Source organism: Primulina tabacum, chromosome 12 (genome assembly GCF_025594145.1).
Source record: "Primulina tabacum isolate GXHZ01 chromosome 12, ASM2559414v2, whole genome shotgun sequence".
NCBI lineage: Eukaryota > Viridiplantae > Streptophyta > Magnoliopsida > Lamiales > Gesneriaceae > Primulina > Primulina tabacum.
This window is the reverse complement of record NC_134561.1, coordinates 13264752-13290168: the sequence shown is the minus strand read 5'-3', so window position 1 is coordinate 13290168 and position 25417 is coordinate 13264752. Positions and strand designations below refer to the sequence as shown.

At 37.3% G+C, this 25417-nt stretch overlaps 2 long non-coding RNA genes across 2 annotated transcripts; both read left to right on the top strand.

The window, feature by feature from the left end:
- The first annotated feature begins 1342 nt into the window (after positions 1 to 1342).
- On the top strand, positions 1343 to 3417 carry LOC142520772 (uncharacterized). The gene is made up of 3 exons (XR_012813988.1): positions 1343 to 1893; positions 2131 to 2197; positions 2781 to 3417. It is a non-coding gene; the product is annotated as an uncharacterized LOC142520772 (long non-coding RNA).
- Positions 3418 to 8272: 4855 nt separating this feature from the next.
- On the top strand, positions 8273 to 10159 carry LOC142520810 (uncharacterized). The gene is made up of 4 exons (XR_012813995.1): positions 8273 to 8764; positions 8851 to 8874; positions 9111 to 9177; positions 9760 to 10159. It is a non-coding gene; the product is annotated as an uncharacterized LOC142520810 (long non-coding RNA).
- The last annotated feature ends 15258 nt before the right edge of the window (positions 10160 to 25417 follow it).

The window sequence follows — 25417 nt, the reverse complement described above, 5'->3', positions numbered from 1 at the left end:
AGGACCCTCGTACCCTCCCCTTAAGTCTCTTGGTCACGATCTTAACAGCAGCAAGCCTCCGAGAGTCCTAATGAACCCTAGCCGAAGAGTCCCAACCCACTAGGACTCTAAATTTTCGTTTCTCATGATACATGGTCCTGTCCAGCCCTTGATCATGCCCTTAAGGACTCTAAATCCAGTGGAAAAACATCCCCTATGAAGCCCCTAACATGGCAGCCCCTTAATGCAAAGTTATCATAAGTTTGGATCATGAAAACATGAGTTTTTTGACATGATATGGACTAAAAACGAAAATACATAAAATATCAACATATTTTCAATGCAAACATAATTAAAACATGTAATATGGTGCGATAGATGAGAAAATGAGATTTATGGCGTGCCTTTGCGTTTTTAACGCACGAATATCCGTTGACGAAGCGAAGAACGGCGACGAGAAACCTTGGGTGAATTTTCCTTCAATTTCAAAACTTCCCTTTTGCTTGTTTTGGTGTGTGCCGTGGGTTTGTGGGGTTGGGAAAGAGTTTTTCAGAAAATAAATTGAGTGCCGATTGTTTGAGTAGAAAGTGTAGGGTTTTGTGATCAATTAATATTTTATATACTAATTTATTTACTAAGTAGGCTTTAGGCCTATTAAGCAACAAAATTTAAGCCCATTAGCTTTAATTAGGATTTAATAAAATAATAACAAAGTTTTCCTTTAATTAAATATGTGAATTTACTAGCCGGGTTGTCCAAAAGTTCGTATTTTAGTTGAAAAACCAACACCGATAAAATTTAAGTCCCGGCGTATAAAATCACCTCAAAACCCCTTTATTTTCAAAAATACTAAAAAGTATCAACCATATTTTAAATAATTAAAAACAATTATTTAATAAAAACATTTTCTGTTTTTCAGCCCTCGGTCCCCGTTCCTCGATCGCAACTTGAATAACCTTTAAAAATACATTTTAATGCAATAATGTAGAATAATATATTTTAAACATGCAATTATGCACAACATAATTAATGCAATTAAAACATTTAATTAAAATACAAGAGAATTTAATAATTGCATGCGCGTGGTTTGCGTGGACCTTAAAATTTTCGGGGCATTACAATTAAATTGTGTGTTTAAAAATATGTATTAGAGAATATCGGTTTACAGACGATATTAAAATGCATATTTAAATTTTATAGCACACGAAATTTGAAATAAAATAGACCGGATCAAATTTCGAACCCCGAAAAGATAAAAGATACACATATAGGATATTTACACACACCTATAGATATATATATATATACATAATATGAAATAATAATAAGAAGCATAATAATCCTCAAACTTTCCTTGGAAACCGTGCGCCATTCTTCCCGTAACTTTCTGCTGAAATCATGTTCAACCATTTCGCCACCTTTGAACGTCAATTGTGGTCGCACCAATCGCCGAAAAATTCAAGTAAATATACGGTTGGAAAGCTCTCGACGTAAGCTTTCCGTTGATACCACTTTTGATAGGAAAAATCGTGCCTTATGAAAACCCATCGAAAACGCCGCCGGTTTCATCGTTGAAATCGCCGTGTTCCGCCGCTCAAAAGTAAAAATTGATTCAGGGGTTTTGTTTCTTATGTCATAAGATTTCTTTTGGTACTACTTTTGTAAATTTTCGAGAAGGAACCGTCGGCTCTGTTTTCCTGCGTGATTCCGGTCATCTTCTCCGGCGAGTTTGCCGCCTGTTGCCGGTTAGCTCCGGGTTAGGCTCGATTTCTAGTCACTGTTGTTGGAATTACTAGCTGTCTCGGTGCGAATTCTTGCCTATGTGAATTTAATTTAATTTCGACTCAAATATTGTATCATTATTGATTAATTATTGGGTTATTGTTGTAGACTTCGGAATTATGCAAGTTGGAGGTTTAATCTGGTGAACCTAGAATTTATCGCGGTCGCTTAAATATTAGTTTACCGTCACTTAAAGCTAAAAAGAATATTTGCGACGATAAAATAGAAACGATTGATTTTAGGCATTTTAGTCGAATATTGAAATTTTAGGAATTTAAAATGCCTAAATTGTTGAAATTGGATTTTTAGTGAATTTAAATGGTTCTAGAATTTTTATATGATAATAAGACCATTTAAATTAATATTCAGGTGATTTGTCTGAGTTGGCAATTCCAGGACTCTCTTGAGAATTTAAGTTACTGCTAAATTAGTTAAGGTACGTAGAGATCAGTTATTTTCACGATGTCTGACAGAGGCATCTGATGATCCTGTGTATGATTTATTTGCTATTTGCTGATTTATGTGATATTATATGCTGACTCGCATATTATCAGTTGGTAATTGATGTGCAAAATAAAATAAAATATTTCTTAGGTTCACACACATTTTATTTTCGTTAGACACATGAATACCTCTGAACATATCATATTGAGCCTATCTGTTATTGAGATCCAGTTATATTTCGGTTGAGATCTGTTATATACATGATATGATATGATGTTCTGGAGATGTTTGGCTACCTTGATTCGATCCGGCTTAGGTAGTTGCTGGCTTCGAGGCTGGGCCATATCCCAGGCACGGTCCGCTGAGTCGTGGACCGGCTCGAGCATATATGTATGATTGTTGATATCGATCATTTGACTCCTGATATCCTGATATCTTGCACCTATTCATGCATTGCATTAATGCATGGCATCATTATATTTATATGTCATATATCGTGGTTTCTTGATGTCTCGTACTGGGATTACTGACCCCCGAGAGGGGGCTGTCGTGTCTTTTGTGTGTGGACATGACAGGTGGTACAGGCAGTTCGACCTCAGGCGCTCGAGAGGAAGCCTCAGGAAGTACCAGAGCTCCTTGAGAGTAGACGCAGTTGTATTTAGGTACTGCGTGGTGTTGCTGTCTCCCAGATACTCTATGTATATATTTGGAGGATTGTATTATGGTATTATCGAGCCTTGTCGGCTCTATGATATTTTGGTTTGTATATGTCATGATCCTGTCTGGCTGGCACGTGTGTATGCTGTTGTGTTTATTGAGGGCACATGTTGTTTATTTTGAGTATTTGATTTTCTGGTATGTCCTATTTACGGGAAGGTCATGCCGAAATTTTTATAGGCCTAAACGCAAATTTTTAATTCACTTTTCCGCTATTTACTGATTAATCAAGATTGCATGTTAATAAATCGTGATTAGGATAACGGGCCCTCACAGTTGGTATCAGAGCGTAGACTGGGATACGCTCGTACTAGAGTTAGTACACTCGAGTTTAGGCACAAGATATTTGTGCGCATGTGTTTGATTATTTGAAATTACTTGCTCTTGTATTGCATGAATTACATGTTAGTATCTTAGGGATATGACATGTAGACTATACATTTGAGTTTTATTTCAGTGTTTTGGCTTACATTGAGGTTATTGAATATTTTGAGAGTAGAATGACAACTAGAGGAAATAAAGGAAAAGGAAAAGAAGTGGCTCAGGAGTCCGGGGCACAAAATATAGGAGGAAATGACAGAGTTCCTCGAGGTAGGCGCGGGCGTCCTGCTGCAGAGATAGCCGCTAAAGCTGATGCAGAGGTAGAACAGTTAGTGCACCGAGTTGATGAAATGGAATTGGCTGTAGCTCGATTTCAGAATATGCATCTTGCGAAATTCTTTGGAAATGAAGGCAGTGATCGAGCAGAAGGATGGTTGAAACACATGGAATTCCTGTTCAACACAGTACATTATGATTCTGATATAAGGTTAACTATGGCAGTCCTCCAACTACGGGATCGTGCACAGCGTTGGTGGGAGGCTACTACAAATGTACTGCAACAAACAGGTAGTCAGATCTCTTGGGAGGTGTTTCGTGCTAAATTTCTCCAAGAATATGTTCCACCATCCTACTACTCAGCCAGAGAATAAGAATTTCATCGACAAGTTCAGGGCAATATGTCTGTTGAGGAATATGCTCGACAACTTTCTGCTCTTCTCACTTATGTACCCCACGTGGCTGTCAGTGAAAAAGGTAAAATTTCAAAATTTTTGGAAGGACTGGACTACCAAATACATGCTATGGTTATGGCTGGATCGCCTACAACTTATGCCGAAGCTGTGGACAAGGCGATTGGAATTGAAGCTGGATTGAAAAGGGGTAGACAACCACAGGCTCCACAAATGCCTACTGGTGGTTCATATTTTCCAGCAGGTACACCATCTTTCCCATCTCATTAGTCATACCAATAGAAACAAAAACAATTCAAACCAAAAGGAAAACAGTTTAAAAAGAAATATTAGTCCAGTTCCTCTTGTTCGAGCAGTTCACAAAGTGTGACAGGTGGACAGTACCCCATGATTTACTGTGATCGATGTGGAGGAAGACATCCTACTGCATAGTGTAGTGGAGTATGGGGTTCATGTCATACTTGTGGTCAGTCAGGGCATTTTGCCAGAGTTTGTCCGGGCCGTGCACAGGGACAGATGCATCCACAACACTTGCCTTATGCCAGAGGTAGTTTTCCAGGTGACTCATCTCAGCGACCATTTAGGGGTAATGTGCCACATTTTTTCCAGGGTCCTCAACAAGCCTGAGTATACGCTTTGACCGAGGATCAGGCTAGAGAGGCTCCAGGCGGGGTGATCGCAGGTACTTGCCTTATTTACGATCATATTGCACGAGTTTTATTTGATACTGGAGCATCTCATTCATTCATTGCATCCGATTATGTTGATGAATATGAACTTTGGACCACACCATTTCATGAAACTGTATCTGTGTCTACGCCAGCTGGTTGATTTATTCCATCTGGGCAAATTTTGTTAGATTGTGTGTTGCATTTCGATGATAGCATTATGATCACAAACTTGATTGTATTACCGATGCATGATTTTGATTGTATCATTGGTATGGACACACTATCTAGTTATCGAGCCACTGTAGATTGTTTTCATGGTGTAGTACGATTTAGGCCATACTATGGTAGCAAATGGAATTTTTATGGTCAAGGATAACAGGCTAAGATACCGTTAGTCTCAGCGATGGAAATGTTTAGATTATTATCTTTAGGAAATGAGGGATATATGGTTTATGCTGTGGATGCTACCAAGAAAGAACCGAAATTATCTGATATCCCAGTAGTGAAAGAATTTCCCGATGTCTTTCCTGAAGAAATACCAGGCTTTCCACCGCAGAGAGAAATTGATTTTAGCATCGACTTGATGCCGGGTACTGCGCCGATCTCTAGAGCGCCGTACAGAATTGCTCCTGCAGAACTGAAAGAATTGAACTGTTAAAAATAAATACCATCTGCCTAGAATTGATGACTTGTTTGATCAGCTTCAAGGAAATTCTGTTTATTGAAAGATTGATCTTCGATCAGGTTACCATCAACTTCGGGTTAGAGAAGAGGATGTTCCTAAAACAGCTTTTAGAACTAGATATGGGCATTATGAATTTCTAGTAATGCCATTTGGTTTAACAAATGCACCAGCAGTGTTTATGGATCTAATGAATAGAGTGTTCAGAAATTTTCTGGATAAATTTGTTAATGTCTTTATTGATGATATACTGGTGTATTCGAGATCAAAACGGGAACATAAAGAGCATTTACGATTGGTTCTTCAAACACTTCGAGATTCTCAATTGATTGCTAAGTTGTCGAAGTGTGAATTTTGGATGGATAGCGTGATATTTTTGGGTCACGTGATATCAGCCCAAGGTATATCTGTAGATCCGAGTAAAGTTGAAGCAGTCCTGAATTGGGCTAGACCAACCAATATACCGGAGATTCGAAGTTTTATGGGATTGGCTGGGTATTATAGACGATTCATTGAAGGATTTTCGCAGATTGCCCGACCTATTACCCAACTGACTAAGAAAGATGCAAGATTTATTTGGTCAGATGAATGTGAGAATAGTTTTCTTACATTGAAAGAGAAGCTGACAACAGCACCAGTGTTGGCATTGCCATCTGGATCAGGTGGATTTGTGGTTTGTACTGATGCATCATCAAGAGGTTTGGGATGTGTTTTAATGCAACATGGAAAAGTTATTGCATATGCTTCAAGGCAATTGAAAACACACGAATTCCGATATCCAGTTCATGATCTTGAACTAGCAGCCATTGTTTTTGCTTTAAAAGTTTGGCGACATTATCTATACGGTGAGCAGTTTATTATCTACTCAGATCATAAGAGTTTGAAATATCTGTTTACTCAATCAGAACTGAATATGAGGCAGAGACGATGGTTAGATTTATTGAAGGATTTTGACTGTGAAATACAGTATCGGCCAGGAAAAATGAATCAAGTTGCAGATGCATTAAGCCGGAAATATCAAGATGTTATGATAGCATCTATCCATGTATGGCAGAATTATGATGATTTATGTACTTCTGGTTGGACTTTTCAGCCGAAAGACAATCATTTTATTGTTTCTGCTTTACAATTTGAGCCGAAGATTATTTCGAAGATCAAGAAAGCTCAAAAGAATGATTCACAGGTTCAAAAATAGAAATATCTGGTTTTGTCTGGTAACCCAGATAAATACAATATCTCATCAGATGGTTGTTTACGAATGAATAACAGATTAGTAGTACCAAATGTCACAGGATTGAGAGAAGCATTGCTTCAAGAGGCGCATTGCAGCCGTCATAGTGTTCATCCTAGTACTCATAGAATGTACCACATACTGAAACCATATTTCTGGTGGGATGCGATGAAGAGAGATATTTAAGAATTTGTAGTGAAATGTTTGACATGCCAACAGGCTAAAACCGAAAGAATGAAACCTGGAGGTATGTTACATAGTTTAGAAATACCACAATGGAACTGGGAACATATTGCAATGGATTTCGTGACTCACTTGCCCAGATCAAATAGAGGTTGTGATGCAATCTGGGTGATAGTCGATAGATTGTCCAAATCAGCACACTTTATTCCATACGATCGTACTTATGCTTATAATAAAATGGCACGATTATATGTGGATAATGTTATTCGATTACATGGAGTTCCGGTATCTATTTTATCTGACCGAGATCCTAGATTTGCTTCCAAGTTTTGGAGTAGTCTTCAGAATGCTTTGGGTACTAAGTTGGCAATGAGTACAACTTATCATCCCCAAACAGATGGTCAGACAGAGAGGACTATACAAACTTTGGAAGATATGTTAGGATTTGTGGTCATGGATTTTGGTGGAAACTGGCAAGAATCTTTACCATTGGTCGAATTCTCCTACAATAATAGTTTTCAAACAACTATTGGGATGGCACCATTCGAAGCTTTGTATGGTAGAAGGTGTTGATCGCCCGTATGTTGGAATGAAGTTTGAGAAAGACCATTGGGACAACCCGAGTTTGTTGAAGAAATGAATGAAAAGATTAATTTGATTAGAAAAAGAATGAAAGCATCTCAGGATCGTCAAGCTAGCTACGCAAATAAAAGACGTAGGCCTTTAGAATTTCAGGTTGGCGATCAAGTTTTCTTGAAAGTGTCACCATTTCGTGGAACGATGAGATTTGGGCGAAAAGGGAAGTTAGCTCCACGTTATATTGGACCGTATACTATTGTTGAGAGGATCGGCATATTGGCTTATAGATTGGACTTGCCGCAGAGTTTGTCTGCTATACATGATGTGTTTCATGTATCTATGCTGCGGAAGTATGAGCCGGATCCATCTCATGTTCTGCGACCCGAGGATGTGGAGTTAGACAGTTCTCTTAGCTATTTTGAGTATCTTATTCAGATTCTTAATCGAAAGGATAAGCAACTTCGAAACAAGACGATTCCACTGGTTATGGTACAATGGAGTAGACATGGGACTGAAGAGGCTACATGGGAATTGGAAGCTAAAATACGTCAAGAGTAGCCTCACTTGTTTGAAACTATCACAAATTATTCCATGTACTCTGACTTTCCTATGTACTATCAGTGGTAGATGTGTGATTAGGTTGTATATAAGGTGTGTTATGTGTTTCGATTTCGAGGACGAAATCTTTTGTTAGAGGGGGAGAAATGTAATGATCCGATTTAATTATATGTGATTTGACGATAATTAAGAATAATTATTTTAAATTGAGGAATTTAAAATAATTAAGTCAAATAATTAAATTGTGTGTTTAAAAATATGTATTAGAGAATATCGGTTTACAGATGATATTAAAATGCATATTTAAATTTTATAGCACACGAAATTTGAAATAAAATAGACCGGATCAAATTTCGAACCCCGAAAAGATAAAAGATACACATATAGGATATTTATCACACACACACCTATAGATATATATATATATATACATAATATGAAATAATAATAAGAATCATAATAATCCTCAAACGTTCCTTGGAAACCGTGCGCCATTCTTCCCGTAACTTTCTGCTGAAATCATGTTCAACCATTTCGTCACCTTTGAACGTCAATTGTGGTCGCACCAGTCGCCGAAAAATTCAAGTAAATATACGGTTGGAAAGCTCTCGACGTAAGCTTTCCGTTGATACCACTTCTGATAGGAAAAATCGTGCTTTCTGAAAACCCATCGGAAAACGTCGTCGGTTTCGTCGTTGAAATCGCCGTGTTCCACCGCTCAAAAGTAAAAATTGATTGAGGGGTTTTGTTCCTTATGTCATAAGCTTTCTTTTGGTACTACTTTTGTAAATTTTCGAGAACGACCCGTCGGCTCTGTTTTTCTGCGTGATTCCGGTCATCTTCTCCGGCGAGTTTGCCGCCTGTTGCCGGTTAGCTTCGGGTTAGGCTCGATTTCTAGTCACTGTTGTTGGAATTACTAGCTGTCTCGGTGCGAATTCTTGACTATGAGAATTTAATTTAATTTCGACTCAAATATTGTATCATTATTGATTAATTATTGGGTTATTGTTGTAGGTTCCGGAATTGTGCAAGTTGGAGGTATAATCTGGTGAACCTAGAATTTATCGCGGTCGCTTAAATATTAGTTTAGCGTCACTTAAAGCTAAAAAGAATATTTGCGACAATAAAATAAAACGATTGATTTTAGGCATTTTAGTCGAATATTGAAATTTTAGGAATTTAAAATGCCTAAATTGTTGAAATTGGATTTTTAGTGAATTTAAATGGTTCTAGAATTTTTATATGTTAATAAGACCATTTAAATTAATATTCAGGTGATTTGTCTGAGTTGGCAATTCCAGGACTCTCTTGAGAATTTAAGTTACTAGTAAATTAGTTAAGGTACGTAGAGATCAGTTATTTTCACGATGTCTGACAGAGGCATCTGATGATCATGTGTATGATTTATTTGCTATTTGCTGATTTATGTGATATTATATGCTGACTTGCATATTATCAGTTGGTAATTGATGTGCAAAATAAAATAAAATATTTCTTTGATTCACACACCTTTTATTTTCGTTAGACACATCAACACCATTGAACATATCATATTGAGCCTATCTGTTATTGAGATCCAGTTATATTTCGGTTGATATCTGTTATATATATGATATGATATGGTGTTCTGGAGATGTTTGGCTACCTTGATTTGGTCCGGCTTAGGTAGTTGCTGGCTTCGAGGCTGGGCCATATCCCAGGCATGGTCCGCTGAGTCGTGGACCAGCTCGATTATATATGTATGATTGTTGATATCGATCATTTGACTCCTGATATCCTGATATCTTGCACCTATTCATGCATTGCATTCATGCATGGCATCATTATATTTCTATGTCATATATCGTGTTTCTTGATGTCTCGTACTGGGGTTACTGACCCCCCGAGAGGGAGCTGTCGTGTCTTTTTGTGTGGACATGACAGGTGGTACAGGTGGTTCGACCTCAGGCGCTCGAGAGGAAGCCTCAGGAAGTACCAGAGCTCCTTGAGAGTAGACGTAGTTGTATTTAGGTACTGCGTGGTGTTGCTGTCTCCCAGATACTCTATGTATATATTTGGAGGATCGTATTATGGTATTATCGAGCCTTGTCGGCTCTATGATATTTTGGTTTGTATATGTCATGATCGTGTCTGGCTGGCACGTGTGTATGTTGTTGTGTTTATTGAGGGCACATGCTGTTTATTTTAAGTATTTGATTTTCTGGTATGTCCTATTTACGGGAAGGTCATGCCGAAATTTTTATAGGCCCAAACGCAAATTTTTAATTCACTTTTCCACTGTTTATTGATTAATCAAGATTGCATGTTAATAAATCGTGATTAGGATAACGGGCCCTCACAAATGTAACCGAAACCAGTTTATAATTCATAATTTCAATGAAATAAACATTGGCTTTACAAAACCGAAATCTCAAAAAGACGACAGAGTTAAATGCGGAAACGTAAACTGAATAATAATAACTTAGACTTAATTTAATTCTCGAACATTCACCATCCCCAGAATTGTTCCGACTCTTCCTCTTCGATTTCTTCTTCAAGCTTATCTGGGAAGGGTTGTAAGGGGGGTGAGTATTGTTGGATCTCGGTTTTCTACATGCCCAAACGCAGCGGAAGTTTAAAATTTTTATTTTATTTTGAAAAACAAAATAATTCTTTTGGACACTCGTATGGTTTTCGTGAATTAAACATACATAGAATGTTTAAAATTATACCTTTGTGAATCAAATCTCTGGACTCCAATTACTCCGGTATTAGCGGACGTAGCTCTTGTTGTAAATCCCTACGAACGTTCTTCGATCAACTTCGAATCAGGTTCACGACCGGATTGCTTGTTCCTCTTCTAACTTGCATTAGAAAGTATAGAAGATTTTGCGAAGAGATAGAACACACAAAATTTTGTTCAAAACCTTTTAGAGTATCTTTAATGGAAGAGCCGAAATCTATTAAATCTTAGCTTTCGGATGCCCTCTGCACGTTTTATGAGAATCAAAATCTTTTTTTTTTCTTTCTAATATTCAATTTACTTAATTGATTAAGTCAATTGAATATTCTAAAATAATATTGTATGCTGTAAAATCCGAAAGAAAGAATAGCAATTCCTTGAAACTCTCGAAATCATCTTGTGCATAATTTTGAGAATAAAGAAATATTAATCTTTCTTTAATTATCATTTACTTAATTAATTTAATTAATTAAGTAAACTAAATATTTGGAGGAATATGGTTGTGATTCTCAAAATCTCACAATCCAAATTAGTGGAGGCTATGATTTTAGGTCAAAAATTGATTTTAAAAAAAATCCATGAACTAATTACCATAATTAAAATTAATGGACTTGATTAATTAATTGGACTAGTCCAACTAGTTTAATTAATCTATCAAAGTCCATTAAAAACTTTAATTATTTAGTATGTTGGACTTGAACTCCTACAAGCCCATTAAACATAATTCACACTATATTTAATTTAATATTTAATAAACTCAATTTTTGAGTTTAATAAATTAAATCCTTAAATTTTATAAATTCAACTTTTTGAATTTACTATCTCATAAATTCAACTTCTTTGAATTTATTTTTCTCAAAATTTAATTATCATAAATTCAACTCCTGTAATTTACTATATTATAATATAAATTCAACTTCTTGAATTTATTTTCTCAACGGGAACAAACAATCTAGTGCTTGTGTGACCCTCAATGGTTCATGGATACAGCTAGCTGTGGGTTCACAACTCTTTGTGATTCAGGACATAATCCTTTATTCGGGCTTACCCTAGTTAGCCCCATTCTTTTCATCAACACCTTGATCAAGAATGTCAGAACTCATTTCAGATTGCATCCATCGGATCATGGTAAGAGCGTCTAGTAGCATCGCCCCATGATCCCCTAGGTATCACTGATAGTGCCTGCAATAACCAGTCGATTATGATTAACGTACAGTACGGTCCCTTCATCTCATATATCCCGATCGAATCTGCAACCATTGGTTCATCGAGGGTTTCATAATAATTCGATAACTATGTGATAACTATAATAGTGGCATCGCGTGTACTATTGGAGAACTCCTTCTCCAACGTACATCTCATACTCTGGTCAGAGATTCCATGCATTATTATTACATCAGATCACATAGGATATCCACACCCGTAGGTGAGCGGTGAATCCCCGACTACAATGCACTGGCTCCTATATGTGTCGCAACTGTACCCACCCTCGCCACCTGATGACTCTCCTGGAGCCGGTAAATGAGTCAAAGCAAAGCCCTAGCATATAGAGACTCAGTGTTGTCCCGGGTTGTAAGGACTAATGGTGTACAATCATAACCACGGACTTATCGTCTCGATGAATTTATAACCACTTGGAAAGTTCGATTGAGGGTTGTTCGGTATAATCATCATATGACTACCCATCTGCATGTTTGGACATCTCTATGCTCTTACCAAGAAACGCAGTACACAACATCACAGATGCTAGTCTCGAGCTCAAGCGACCTTTATCCCTGTTTTAGGCGGCTGAATCGACTAGGAACGAATTTAGAATATGCAGTGTTTACAAATGAGTTTCAACATCGAATTACGATTCATTTGTATTAAAGCATAATCAAGGACTTTACCTATGCTGTTAGCATGGGTATACAGATAAAGTATAACAAAACCATAAAAATTTAAATTATATTAAAATAAAAATTGTTTATTTCACTTTAGTCAATAAATTCCCTAGCCAAACGTTGGCTTGCAGGGAATCTACTCTAACAATCTCCCACTTGCCCTAGAGCCAACTACCCTTAATTGCATTGCTTCGCGATGCTTTTCAAACAATGGTCCTGGCAAGGGCTTTGTAAGTGGATGTGGGGACCCGGACGCTAATCATCTTATTAATCATCTTTGGGATTTAATTATCAATTAAGATAAAACAGGGTCTAAAAATTTTTAATTTTTTTTTAAATATAAGTGCGGAACGTAATGAAATTTAACTAATATACATCTCAGTATAAAAGTACAATCATGTACAACAATTATTCAAACTAGTCTAAGGTTCAACTACTAAATTTCAAGTATTAAACCAAGTCTACAATAAGTCCGGAATCACCACTCTAACTCATCTTCTCTCATCATCTTCTTGACCCCGATCCTGTCCCACCTGTTGTCATGCACACATACAAAAAAAAAAAAAAAAAACAGCCGGATACTCATGTGAGAATAAATCCAAGTATAAATCATGTATACATGCATTTCATATAACAGCATATATAAAAGCATGAAATAGATATCAAGACATGTATCATAATCTGAAATCATAAATTGATATCAAACAATAATTCATACTCTGAACATGTATCACCTAAGAAATATGAATCAGAATAAACTCTGAATCACACTCTGTGATTCTAAGACTCTGACTCAATCGCTCAGACTCGACTCATCTCACATCTAGGGATCTCGGTCTGAATAAGAACGTAACAAGTCTCCCACCTATCTCTTACATTCGCGGTGGTTGTAATTGATACGTCCCTACTCCTGGACTTTGGTCTGATCTATATTGAATAGTCTGCAATAAAGGCTGCTCTGTCTCTTAAGCACATCGATACACCAAACGTCCAATGTTTTGGCAGATCTGCCAAAGACTTGGCATGTCTGCCAATCCTATTCTGACAATGTGCAATGGGCTAGTGATCTCTCTGTCAAAACCTAGCCCCTCTGTCAGTGACTCTCCCTTAATAGTCATCTGCTATCCACTGCTTTTACACACATCAATCAAATCAGTATACTCAAACAAAGCATACAAAGGTATGAAAACAATAACATACAAGTATGTGATTTAGGGAAACTCGAGTTGAATCTAACTCCAGTCGATCTCCCAATTCACATCGATTTAAACCTTTCTTTCCGTCGGTCTGTCGAAGTCAAAGTATGGAATCTGAATCTGTCAATGTCAATCAATCTGAAATGACAATATCGAGGAGTATATGTATCAATACACAACTCAATTCAATACATGTACACATCCATATTCAATCTCAGCACATTTCGACGGCATAACAGCGTAGTTTCTCGATACCGATCAAATCAACACAATATAATCAATATCAACAATTCACCATTCTCTTCATAACACACTCTAAACTCTGAAATCTGAACATGTTCAATCATAACTACGCTGGAATTTCATAACATTGCATGCGATAATATTTCTTCGATCCGACTACGAATATACGATCACCAACTTCACAATCACACATAATCTAGTGAAATTCACAATTTCCCCAATCACAATATCTCAAATCATGCAGGAAATGAATGAAACTTACATCCTTAGCTAGCCCTTGAGGAGAGGAGTTCAAAACCGAAATTTGATTTAAGTTTGGATGGCTAAATCTTGCACAAACCCAATTATAGAATGGAAGAAACTTTGAAGCTTTCCTGCTAATGGTCTCGGTCCTCTGGTTGCTGAAATGGGAAGGAAAGAATGCTAACACCTCATATATATATCATGCATGTTGAGGGACAAGTGTCATATTTTTCAAGTAACACGCATGACCGCGGGTGCGGTAGTTCATGAACCGCGGCTGCGCTCAAGCTTCGGCAGTACATCCCAATTTGCATAAACGTCGACTGCAGGTGCGGTCAGTTCTGCACCGCGGGTGCGGTGACCCTACTGTAGCTGCACCGCGAGTGCGCTGGCGCTGGAACCGCGGGTGCGGTGTTGCTACTGTAATTCTATCCAACTTTCTGCCTATGCACCGCGGGTGCTGTCCTTCTTTAGGCGCGGGTGCGGTCTATATCTCATGCAACACTTCACAATCTCATTTAATGCCTCTCATTACATGTCTTGTATACTCATATCTTCCGAATATCAAATCAACGAAGATTAATAAATCTCAAGCCTTACATTTCTCCCCCTCTAAGAAATGATTTCGTCCTCGAAATCGCAAGTAATCAATTCAAACATATCAGAAGGAATGTATACAGAGTTTAAATCAGAAACTCATCTCAATGAATCCATTCTGAAATCTTAATCTCATGACAAATTCTGTATTTTAGATAGTCTCTTTAATGCCCTGTCAACTTACAGTATTTTCAATAATAGAATAGTCTTCATTCTGAAATATCTTTCTTGTACGGATCTGTGATTCTAAATTGGACTAATAATTCAAGAGCATAATATTATAATACCCTTCGAAATAACTCTGACAGAATCAATCTCACAATACTGGCTATACAACATCCGTACATATCAATCAACAACTCATACCAAATCAATATCATTGGTTGTTATCAAATCTGTTTATCCCAGTCAAGGATTTACTCAACCTTCGGCTTCAATTACCAACCGTCACCATTCGACGTCGGCATATTAAGTCTGTCTGGTCTGAGCTATCTTCATTCTCTTCTGAATTAGCTACATTTTCTTTGTCATATCTCTGACCGTATCAGCTCCTATCTCAGGTATCTCCGAGATATTATTCTTATATCAAAGAAATCTGCAGTACTTACTGTGCAATGGGTCGTCTGTAACTATTTCATTATCCATCTGGTTATCTGATAACTATTATCGTACAATAATTCACAATCTGATATAATCTATTTCACATTCAAGTCAATCTGACTATTTCTTTGACATCGATCTTTGTCATCTGGTCATGTGTGTACGTCATCTTGTACCACTACTAGATATAGATTGAACAATCTGTCAATCACCATCATATTATATCACAATCTGGAAAGTATTATAGTGATCTCCTTACGAAATTCATCGAATTATACTCCCCATGTCTAGTCAGAAATATACCAATTCTGTAATAACTCTTCTGATTTCTATCTTTCTATCTTCATTTATTGGCGATTCAGACATTTCAGTACAAATTCTGTCAACATTTCAGTACAAATTCTGTCACCACTGATTTAATCTGTCTATGTCAAAAACTATCTGTTCGAATATTATACATTCTCATTCACCAAAATGAAACCGAATCTACTACGGTGCGTTTCGGACACTACCTGTCATTTCCGTTTCGAACTATTTGGTACAAACAAATCAGTTAATAATATAAATTAAAAGAAAAATTACCTACCTGGTATTCGGTTCTGACTATCGATATCAAATTCAGTCGTGCAAATCTGACACATTTGACATCATACGATAATCATTTTCATACAGTAGAAATCACATATCTGCCACTCTGAACGATGTTCTGCTCTGATTTATCGAATTTAAGTTCTGAATATTCTGGTTAAATCTCTGAACTGCCGAAATTCTCGAATTCAGCTCTGATTCGGTTTGAATAATCTGTATCCAACACTGACTCAGAATAACAGTACTATCAAATCAGATTCACAATATCACTAATCTATACTGATCTAGTGAGTTCAATAAATTCATAAAACGACAATTTCTGGCAATATTGTCAATTCTGACTAATCAATCACGTCTTCATGTCGTTCTGATCAACTGCTATATATCATCTGCAAATATAATATGCCCTCAAACAATATAAGCTGTCTCAAATATTGTTTTAGAACAATAACAATGCTCAAGCAGATACAAAACAACAATCGTATAAGATAATCTGCCAACTCAGACAAAATAAATTTCTGATATTTCTGAAATTTCTGATCTTTCTGATATTGGTATCGTTCTCAGTCACTGATCACAATCTCAACTGTGTCACAATCAATAGATATATTAACTTCAGATATCGCTTATTCTGAATACAATCTGTTTCAAGCAAGATTCTTATCTGAATAATTTCTATATACAATAATCACAATTCTCAGAGTATTCAATACAATCTTCAGATATTCGATTCAATCAATCAGATGCTGCAATATATCAAAATATCATAGATACAACGAGCATGAAATCATCAGAATATCTCTGAACATACTGAAACATGCCACAAAGAAACACTAAATCAAATGTAACTCATGGCCGGTACTCTTCCACTGATCTTCCAATTCTTTAAATTCAGTCAGTGACATGCTGTACATTCAATATCATTCTGTACTGAATTCTAAAATACAAACAGTACCTAGTATCAATTCAATTCTGAAATCTATCTTCTTGATATAAAGCAAATCCAAAATCTTATCCAGGGAGACGTCAACCAACTCGTACATCACTTGGCAAATCTGCCAATACTAGGCTCGATTTCAGCATGTCTACTGAATACATAAGGATACCATCTGCTCCTTTCTGTATCAATCGAGTCATAAACAATACAGGTATCAAAGGAATTCTATATCTAGAATCCTTACCGTGGAATTCCTACTCATCAGCCCTATCTGGTCCGAGTCTTATATTTTTCTGGAAGGAATCTACAATAGTTCTGTACTTGTTCAGCATATGAATATCAATAATGCAGTCAAATCAGAAACACAAGTGCATCATAATCTAACTCGACCTCATTCTCATCTTACTGTAGTATACAATATTTCACAGAAATCTCTGATATCAATCTTTCTTTCCCAAAAAGTAAGGGAATCAATACTACAGTACAAACTGACTCAACAGATATAGCATATCTCAATGCAACTTAGTCAAAGATAATCGTAGGGAATGCATTAGTATATATCAATACCTATGCAGTATAATCATAAAAGAACAGTACCTGCCACGCTATCATCAGGTGTGTCCTGTGTCTGTTCCTCGATCACTGTCACCAGCTGCTTCTATTCCCTGGATTCTTCGGGAATCTCTTTGTGGACATACTCTAGCAAAGTGTCCTTGTTGTTTGCAAATGTTTCAACTACCAAGTACTCCTTGGCATTGCTCTGTGGGATGTCTCCCTCCGCATGCGCTGCAATAAACTCCAGTATAACTCTGGCTAGAACCACTGGAATCAGACAAACTGCTGCCAGACCTCTTGAACTGTCTTCCTCTGACTTCCAAATAATCTTTCTTTCCACCACTACTACCACCAATCTCAAGTCTGAGAGGTGGTTGCTGTGGTCTCAATGTTGGAAGTACAAACGAAGCTCCTTTCCGTCTCATTAGACTAGCTTCGGCTCTCTTAGCTTTACTCAAAATATCAATAAAAGTATAGGGTCGGCTCACACTTATCAATGTCAATATCTCAGGATTCAATCCCTTGATAAAACGATCAATCACAGCTTCATCATTCTCAACCACGTGAGGAGTAAAACATAGCAAAGTAGAAAAGTGGGCAACATATTCTGCAATGTTTAGTTGACCCTGTTTCAAATTTTCAAATTCTGCCTTCTTGTCCTCTCGATACGAAGCTGGGAAAAACCTTCGATAGAATTCAACTTTGAAGATCTTCCAAGAAATCACTGTACCATGCTGTTCTAAGACTTCCTTGGTTGCAATCCACCAGCTCTTTGCGACTTCGCGTAACTGATGTCCAATCAGTTTAACTCTTCGTTCCTCTGGATACTCAAGTGAATCAAACAATATCTCTATATCATCTAGCCAACTTTCGCAATCAATAAACGTCTCAGTACCCCTTAAAATCGGCGGTTGAAATGACTGGAACCTCTGTAACTGCGTTTCCATCAGAGTTTCTGACACATCCATCTGATCAATCAAGATACTTATATGTTCTGTGATTCCTCGAGGAGATAGATCTGACTATCAAAATCATCAGTAACCAGATATAACAGTTCTGTTTCAATCCTCCTCCGATCCTCTTACAGCTGATCAAGAATCGGGTTTGATTCATTCTCAATCATATATATTATCAAATCAATTCAGATATTCAAGAAATCAAGTATTAAACAATAAATCATGCTAGCAATCACGAGCAAGGAAAGAAAACTCAATCTACCCCGCTCATTCAATCTTTTATCTCAATCTAAAGGATCTATCGCTCTGATACCTCCTGTTGTGGGGACCCGGACGCTAATCATCTTCTTAATCATCTTTGGGATTTAATTATCAATTAAGATAAAACAGTGTCTAAAAATTTTTATTTTTTTTAAATATAAGTGCGGAACGTAATGGAATTTAACTAATATACATCTCAGTATAAAAGTACAATCATGTACAACAATTATTCAAACTAGTCTAAGGTTCAACTACTAAATTTCAAGTATTAAACCAAGTCTACAATAAGTCCGGAATCACCACTCTAACTCATCTTCTCTCATCATCTTCTTGACCCTGATCCTGTCCCACCTGTTGTCATGCACACATACAAAAAAAAAAAAACAGCCGGATACTCCGGTGAGAATAAATCATGTATACATGCATTTCATATAACAACATATAATAAAGCATGAAATAGATATCAAGACATGTATCATAATCTGAAAACATAAATTGATATCAAACAGTAATTCATACTCTGAACATGTATCATAAGAAATATGAATCAATAAAGACTCTGAATCACACTCTGTGATTCTAAGACTCTGACTCAATCGCTCAGACTCGACTCATCTCTCATCTAGGGATCCTGGTATGAATAAGAACGTAACAAGTCTCCCACCTATCTCTTACATTCGCGGTGGTTGTAATTGATAGTCCCTATTCCTGGACTTTGGTCTGATCTGTATCGAATAGTCTGCAATAAAGGCTGCTCTGTCTCTTAAGCACATCGATACACCAAACGTCCAATGTCTTGGAAGATCTGCCAAAGACTTGGCATGTCTGCCAATCCTATTTTGACAATGTGCAATAGGCCAGTGATCGCTCTGTCAAAACCTAGCCCCTATGTCAGTGACTCTCCCTCAATAGCTATCTGCTATCCACTGCTTTTACACACATCAATAAAATCAGCATACTCAAACAAAGCATACAAAGGTATGAAAACAATAACATACAAGTATGTGGTTTAGGAAAACTCGAGTTAAATCTAACTCCAGTCGATCTCCCAATTCACATCGATTTAAACATTTCTTTCCGTCGGTCCGTCGAAGTCAAAGTCTGGAGTCTGAATCTGTCAATGTCAATCAATCTGAAATGACAATATCGAGGAGTATATGTATCAATACACAACTCAATTCAATACATGTACACATCAATATTCAATCTCGGTACATTTCGACGGCATAACAGCGTAGTTTCTCGATACCGATCAAATCAACACAATATAATCAATATCAACAATTCACCATTCTCTTCATAACACACTCTAAACTCTGAAATCTGAACATGTTCAATCATAACTACGCTGGAATTTCATAACATTGCATACGATAATATTTCTTCGATCCGACTACGAATATACGATCACCAACTTCACAATCACACATAATCTAGTGAAATTCACAATTTCCCCAATCACAATATCTCAAATCATGCAGGAAATGAATGAAACTTACATCCTTAGCTAGCCCTTGAGGAGAGGAGTTCAAAACCGAAATTTGATTTAAGTTTGGATGGCTAAATCTTGCACAAACCCAATTATAGAATGGAAGAAACTTTGAAGCTTTCCTGCTAATGGTCTCGGTCCTCTGGTTGCTGAAATGGGAAGGAAAGAATGCTAACACCTCATATATATATCATGCATGTTGAGGGACAAGTGTCATATTTTTCAAGTAACACGCATGACCGCGGGTGCGGTAGTTCATGAACCGCGGCTGCGCTCAAGCTTCGGCAGTACATCCCAATTTGCATAAACGTCGACTGCAGGTGCGGTCAGTTCTGCACCGCGGGTGCGGTGACCCTACTGTAGCTGCACCGCGAGTGCGCTGGCGCTGGAACCGCGGGGTGCGGTGTTGCTACTGTAATTCTATCCAACTTTCTGCCTATGCACCGCGGGTGCTGTCCTTCTTTAGGCGCGGGTGCGGTCTATATCTCATGCAACACTTCATAATCTCATTTAGTGCCTCTCATTACATGTCATGCATACTCATATCTTCCGAATATCACATCAACGAAGACTAATAAGTCTCGAGCCTTACAGTGGATCAACAACATTATCTGCAGAGGGAACTCTTTCGACTGATATGTATCCTCTTCCCACAATCTCCCGGATGATGTGGAACTTCCTCAGTATATGTTTGGATCTTTGATGAGACCTTGGTTCCCTTGCTTGCGCAATGGCACCAGTGTTGTCGCAGTACACCGGGACTGGATCAAGTCTATTAGGAATGACGCCCAACTCTTGGACAAAATTCCTCATCCAAACTGTCTCTTTGGCTGCAGCCGATGCAGCAATGTATTCAGGTTCAGTGGTTGAATCCGCAACGGTGTCTTACTTGGAACTTTTCCAAGAGACAGCCGCACCATTAAGCATGAATACAAAACCAGAGGTCGATTTCGAATCATCTACGTCACATTGGAAGCTAGAATCAATGTAGCCTTATAATTTCAATTCTCCACCCCCATAGACCATGAACAAGTTCTTAGTCCTTCTCAAGTACTTAAGAATATCTTTCACGGCCTTCCAATGCATTGGACCAGGGTTCGCCTGATATCTGCTTGTAACACTTAGAGCGTAAGCAACATCAGGGCGCGTTGATATCATACCATACATGATACTACCAATGGCTGACACATATGGAATACGTGTCATCACATCTATATCTTCATCAGTCTTGGGGCACATTGCCTTAGATAGAATAACACCATGACACATTAGTAAGTATCCTCTCTTGGACTCTTCCATAGAGAATCTTTTCAGGATGGTATCGATATAAGTCGCTTGGGTGAGCCCAAGCATCCTCTTTGATCTATCTCTATAGATTTGTATTCTCAATACATAGGATGCTTCACCCATGTCTTTCATGGAGAATTTACTCGCCAACCATACTTTAATTGATTGCAGTAATCCTACATCATTCCCAATGAGTAGGATATCATCAACATAAAGTAGTAGGAACGTCACTGCATTCCCACTAACTTTCTTGTACACGCATGGTTTCTCAGGATTCTTAGCAAAACCAAACTCTTTGGTTGTGCTATCAAATCTGAGGTTCCAACTCCTTGATGCCTGCTTGAGACCATATATTGACCTCTGAAGTTTGCATACCTTATGCTTACTTCCTACTGATGTGTATCCCTCAGGTTGAGACATATAAATTTCTTCTTTGATGTCTCCATTGAGGAATGCAGTCTTTACATCCATTTGCCATATCTCATAGTCATACCATGCTGCTATGGCTAGTAGTATTCTAATGGACTTAAACATAGCAACTGGTGAAAAAGTTTCCTCGTAGTCAACTCCTTGCCTTTGAGTATAACCTTTTGCAACCAGTCTTGTTTTGAAGATCACTACCTTCCCATCCGCCCCAAGCTTTCTTTTGTAGATCCATTTGCATCCTATGGGAACGATTCCCTCAGGTGGATCCACTAAAGTCAAACTTGGTTTGAATAAATAGAGTCCATTTCTGACTGCATGGCTTCAAGCCATTTGGTTGAATCAGTATCAGATATTGCTTCTTTGAAATTCATTGGATCACATCCAACACAAGACTCATCATGGCCTTGTTCATGAAGAAGCGTATATTTTGCAGGTGGTCTAATAACCCTATTAGACCTTCTAGAAGCTTGTACTTCAACTACTGGTTCTTGGGAAATGGGTTCAACTTCTATAGTTGAGGGAGTATCTTGAATTTCTTCAAGTTCTATCATCTTGCCTTTTCTATCTAATAGAAATTCCCTTTCTAAAAAGGTGGCATTTCTTGAAACAAACACTTTTGCTTCGTTGGGATGATAGAAATAATATCCAACTGAATTCTTTGGATATCCTACAAAGTAGCACAAAGTGGATCTACTATCCAATTTCTCTCCCTTGTCTGCTTCACGTAAGCAGGACATCCCCATATTCTCATGTAAGAATATTTGGGAGTTTTTCCCATCCACATCTCATATGGCGTTTTATCCACTGCTTTTGTATGGACATTATTCAACAACATTGTCGCAGTTTTAAGCGCAAATCCCCAAAACGATATAGGCAATTCAGTGAATCCCATCATAGATCGAACCATGTCCATCAAGGTTCGATTTCGACATTCAGAAACACCATTCAATTGTGGTGTTGCTGGTGGAGTCCACTGTGAGAGAATCTCATTCTCTTTTAGATAATCCAAAAATTTAGCACTTAAGTATTCTCAATCTCGATCAGATCGAAGTGTCTTAATACTCCTTTCTAGCTGTTGTCCTACTTCAGATCTGAATTCTTTGAACCTTTCAAATGCTTCACATTTGTGTTTCGTAAACATACCCATACCTCGAATTGTCATCAGTAAAGGTAATGAAGTAGGATTGCCCATATTCTGTGCTAACACTTAGCGGGCCACAAATGTCTGTGTGGATCAAATCCAGTAGACCATGCGCACATTCCACGTTTCCATCGAATGGAGTCTTAGTCGCTTTTCCTTTTACACAGGACTCACAAACAGGTAGAGAATTTATGTATGACAAGTCAAACATGCCTTCTTTCACTAGTTTGTGCATCTTTCTTTGGAAATGTGACATAGTCTAGCGTGCCATATTTGTGTGGGATTTGGATCATCTAACTTTCTTTTGTTTGTTGTTGAAATCATGTTTACTTGGACATTCACTTATCATTTCCAGAACATTTCTGGCACATATAATTTCTTATGTCCAGACTTCATTCAGTGAAATAAATATGTTCTAACTTATCGGGCTTTGTAGGCCTTTTAAGTGTCTTTCAGAGTTTGCCTCTTATTGTGATTGTTTTTCTTATGAGGGGCAGAACATTTCTTTCCCTTACCTTGTGGGTCATTTTTCGTCCAACGAAAGGCCCATAAAACCAGCAAATTTTCTTATTTTATGGTGATATCATAAGTCATAAGCATATTGACTAGCTCTTCAAGGCTATCAAATATCTTATTAAACTTGAAGTTCACCATAACCCCGTCAAATGAGGAAGAGAAAAACAATAAATTGATGTTATCAATTAACTCGTTAGGAATCACATATTCCAGGCCCACCACATTCTCAATAAGCACAGTCATATGTACACCATGTTCATGGGCTAGAGCCCCATCTTGTATGTGTGTAGTCATGAGCTCCTTGAAAGTAGTGTGCATCATCGTATGAGTTTCATGCACCATGAAACTCTTGCACGTGCATTCGAATGTCAGCAGCATTCAAAATTCCTCAAACTGTCCCTACAGTTCATTTGACATAGAAGCGAGCACATCACACTTTAGCTTGCATACTATGGTCCTACCATCTTGCATGCATTGTCAGTTCAACAAGACTGACATTAGTGGGTATATCATTTTCTCCGAATTTAGAACAAATTTTTCAACCAGTCTTGAAAATTAGATTCGGTTAGCTTGTTAATAACAAAAATTAATTACGTGACAAAATCAAAAATATACTGATATGGAAATAGAATAATGGTTGCTGATTATTTTAAAATAATTTTAAGATTTAAAATATGGATTTTTATTTTATAAATCTCCCTCCCACTATTTTGACATTTCCACCACCCTCTGATGAAAAAGGGAAATCGTATTTCCTTAGTGGGCACGTAGAGTCCAAATAGCCAATTATAATCCCGAATAATATCAGCCATTATAATTTCTAAAAGGTAGAATCCAATTGCATCCCTATGCAACCTCCGCGTGTTTTGCCTCACGTTTAATAAGGACCCAATAATATGACGCCGTTTATTTTCGGGTGTCAAATCGACCCATCAATATTGAATTGTAGTAGACGGTCGCCATTAGTTCCTCCAATAATATGAGCAGAAGTCATGGGAGTTTCACTCAATTCACATCATATGTCCGGTAGAAGTCACAGCTTTCCGGCGTACAGGCCTCCCCAATAATATGAGCCAGACACTATCCGCGGGTAGCGATCAACATGCAACCACGGTTGATGGAAGGCAAGAAAAAATTAAACTCTTTTAATTTACTTTTTCGGTTTGATATAAATTTTGAATCATATTCAAAATGAGGGATTTTAATTTCAAAATTGTCCCATCATTTTAATTTAAAAATCGTGTGCCATGTTTGTATGTTTGCCGGATTCATGCATCTATATTATTTAATAATATACATACATGCATACTACTATATATCACATATATCATAATACGACATTCAACAATAACTAAGGATGATCGATCGCCGACACGATTAGATCCATGTGAGCCATACATGGATCCAGGTCCAAAACCTAGGTGAATGAAGGGATACAAATACAACTATTACAAGAGCTTCCAATATTTTACATGTCTTTATCTCGTTCATCGGGCCCACCATCTTCCAGTCTTGATCTCCCATTATTTCTAATGATTACATTTAAATAGCCATGCACATAAAGGATACATCTCATGGGGGTGGGAACATGCCATAAACCAGGCCCACTTTAATAATATCAAATATTAAAAAAAACGAATAAAACAGTAAAATATCCTAACATACACCTAACACATTGGTCAAGGCTCTCGACCATCCTTCATGCATTTAATATCAAATATTAACATCAATTTAATTAAACAATTTAATTAATTGATAAATCATATATCTAATAATTTTATCACTAACCACCACAATTATTAAAGAATTTAATAAATTAAATAAACTCCTTTATTTAATTTCCAATTAAATCAACAATAATTGATTTCTTGTAAAACTTATTTTACCATAAATAATTTAAATCATATTCTATTTATTTATTTTACAAGAAAATAATTAATA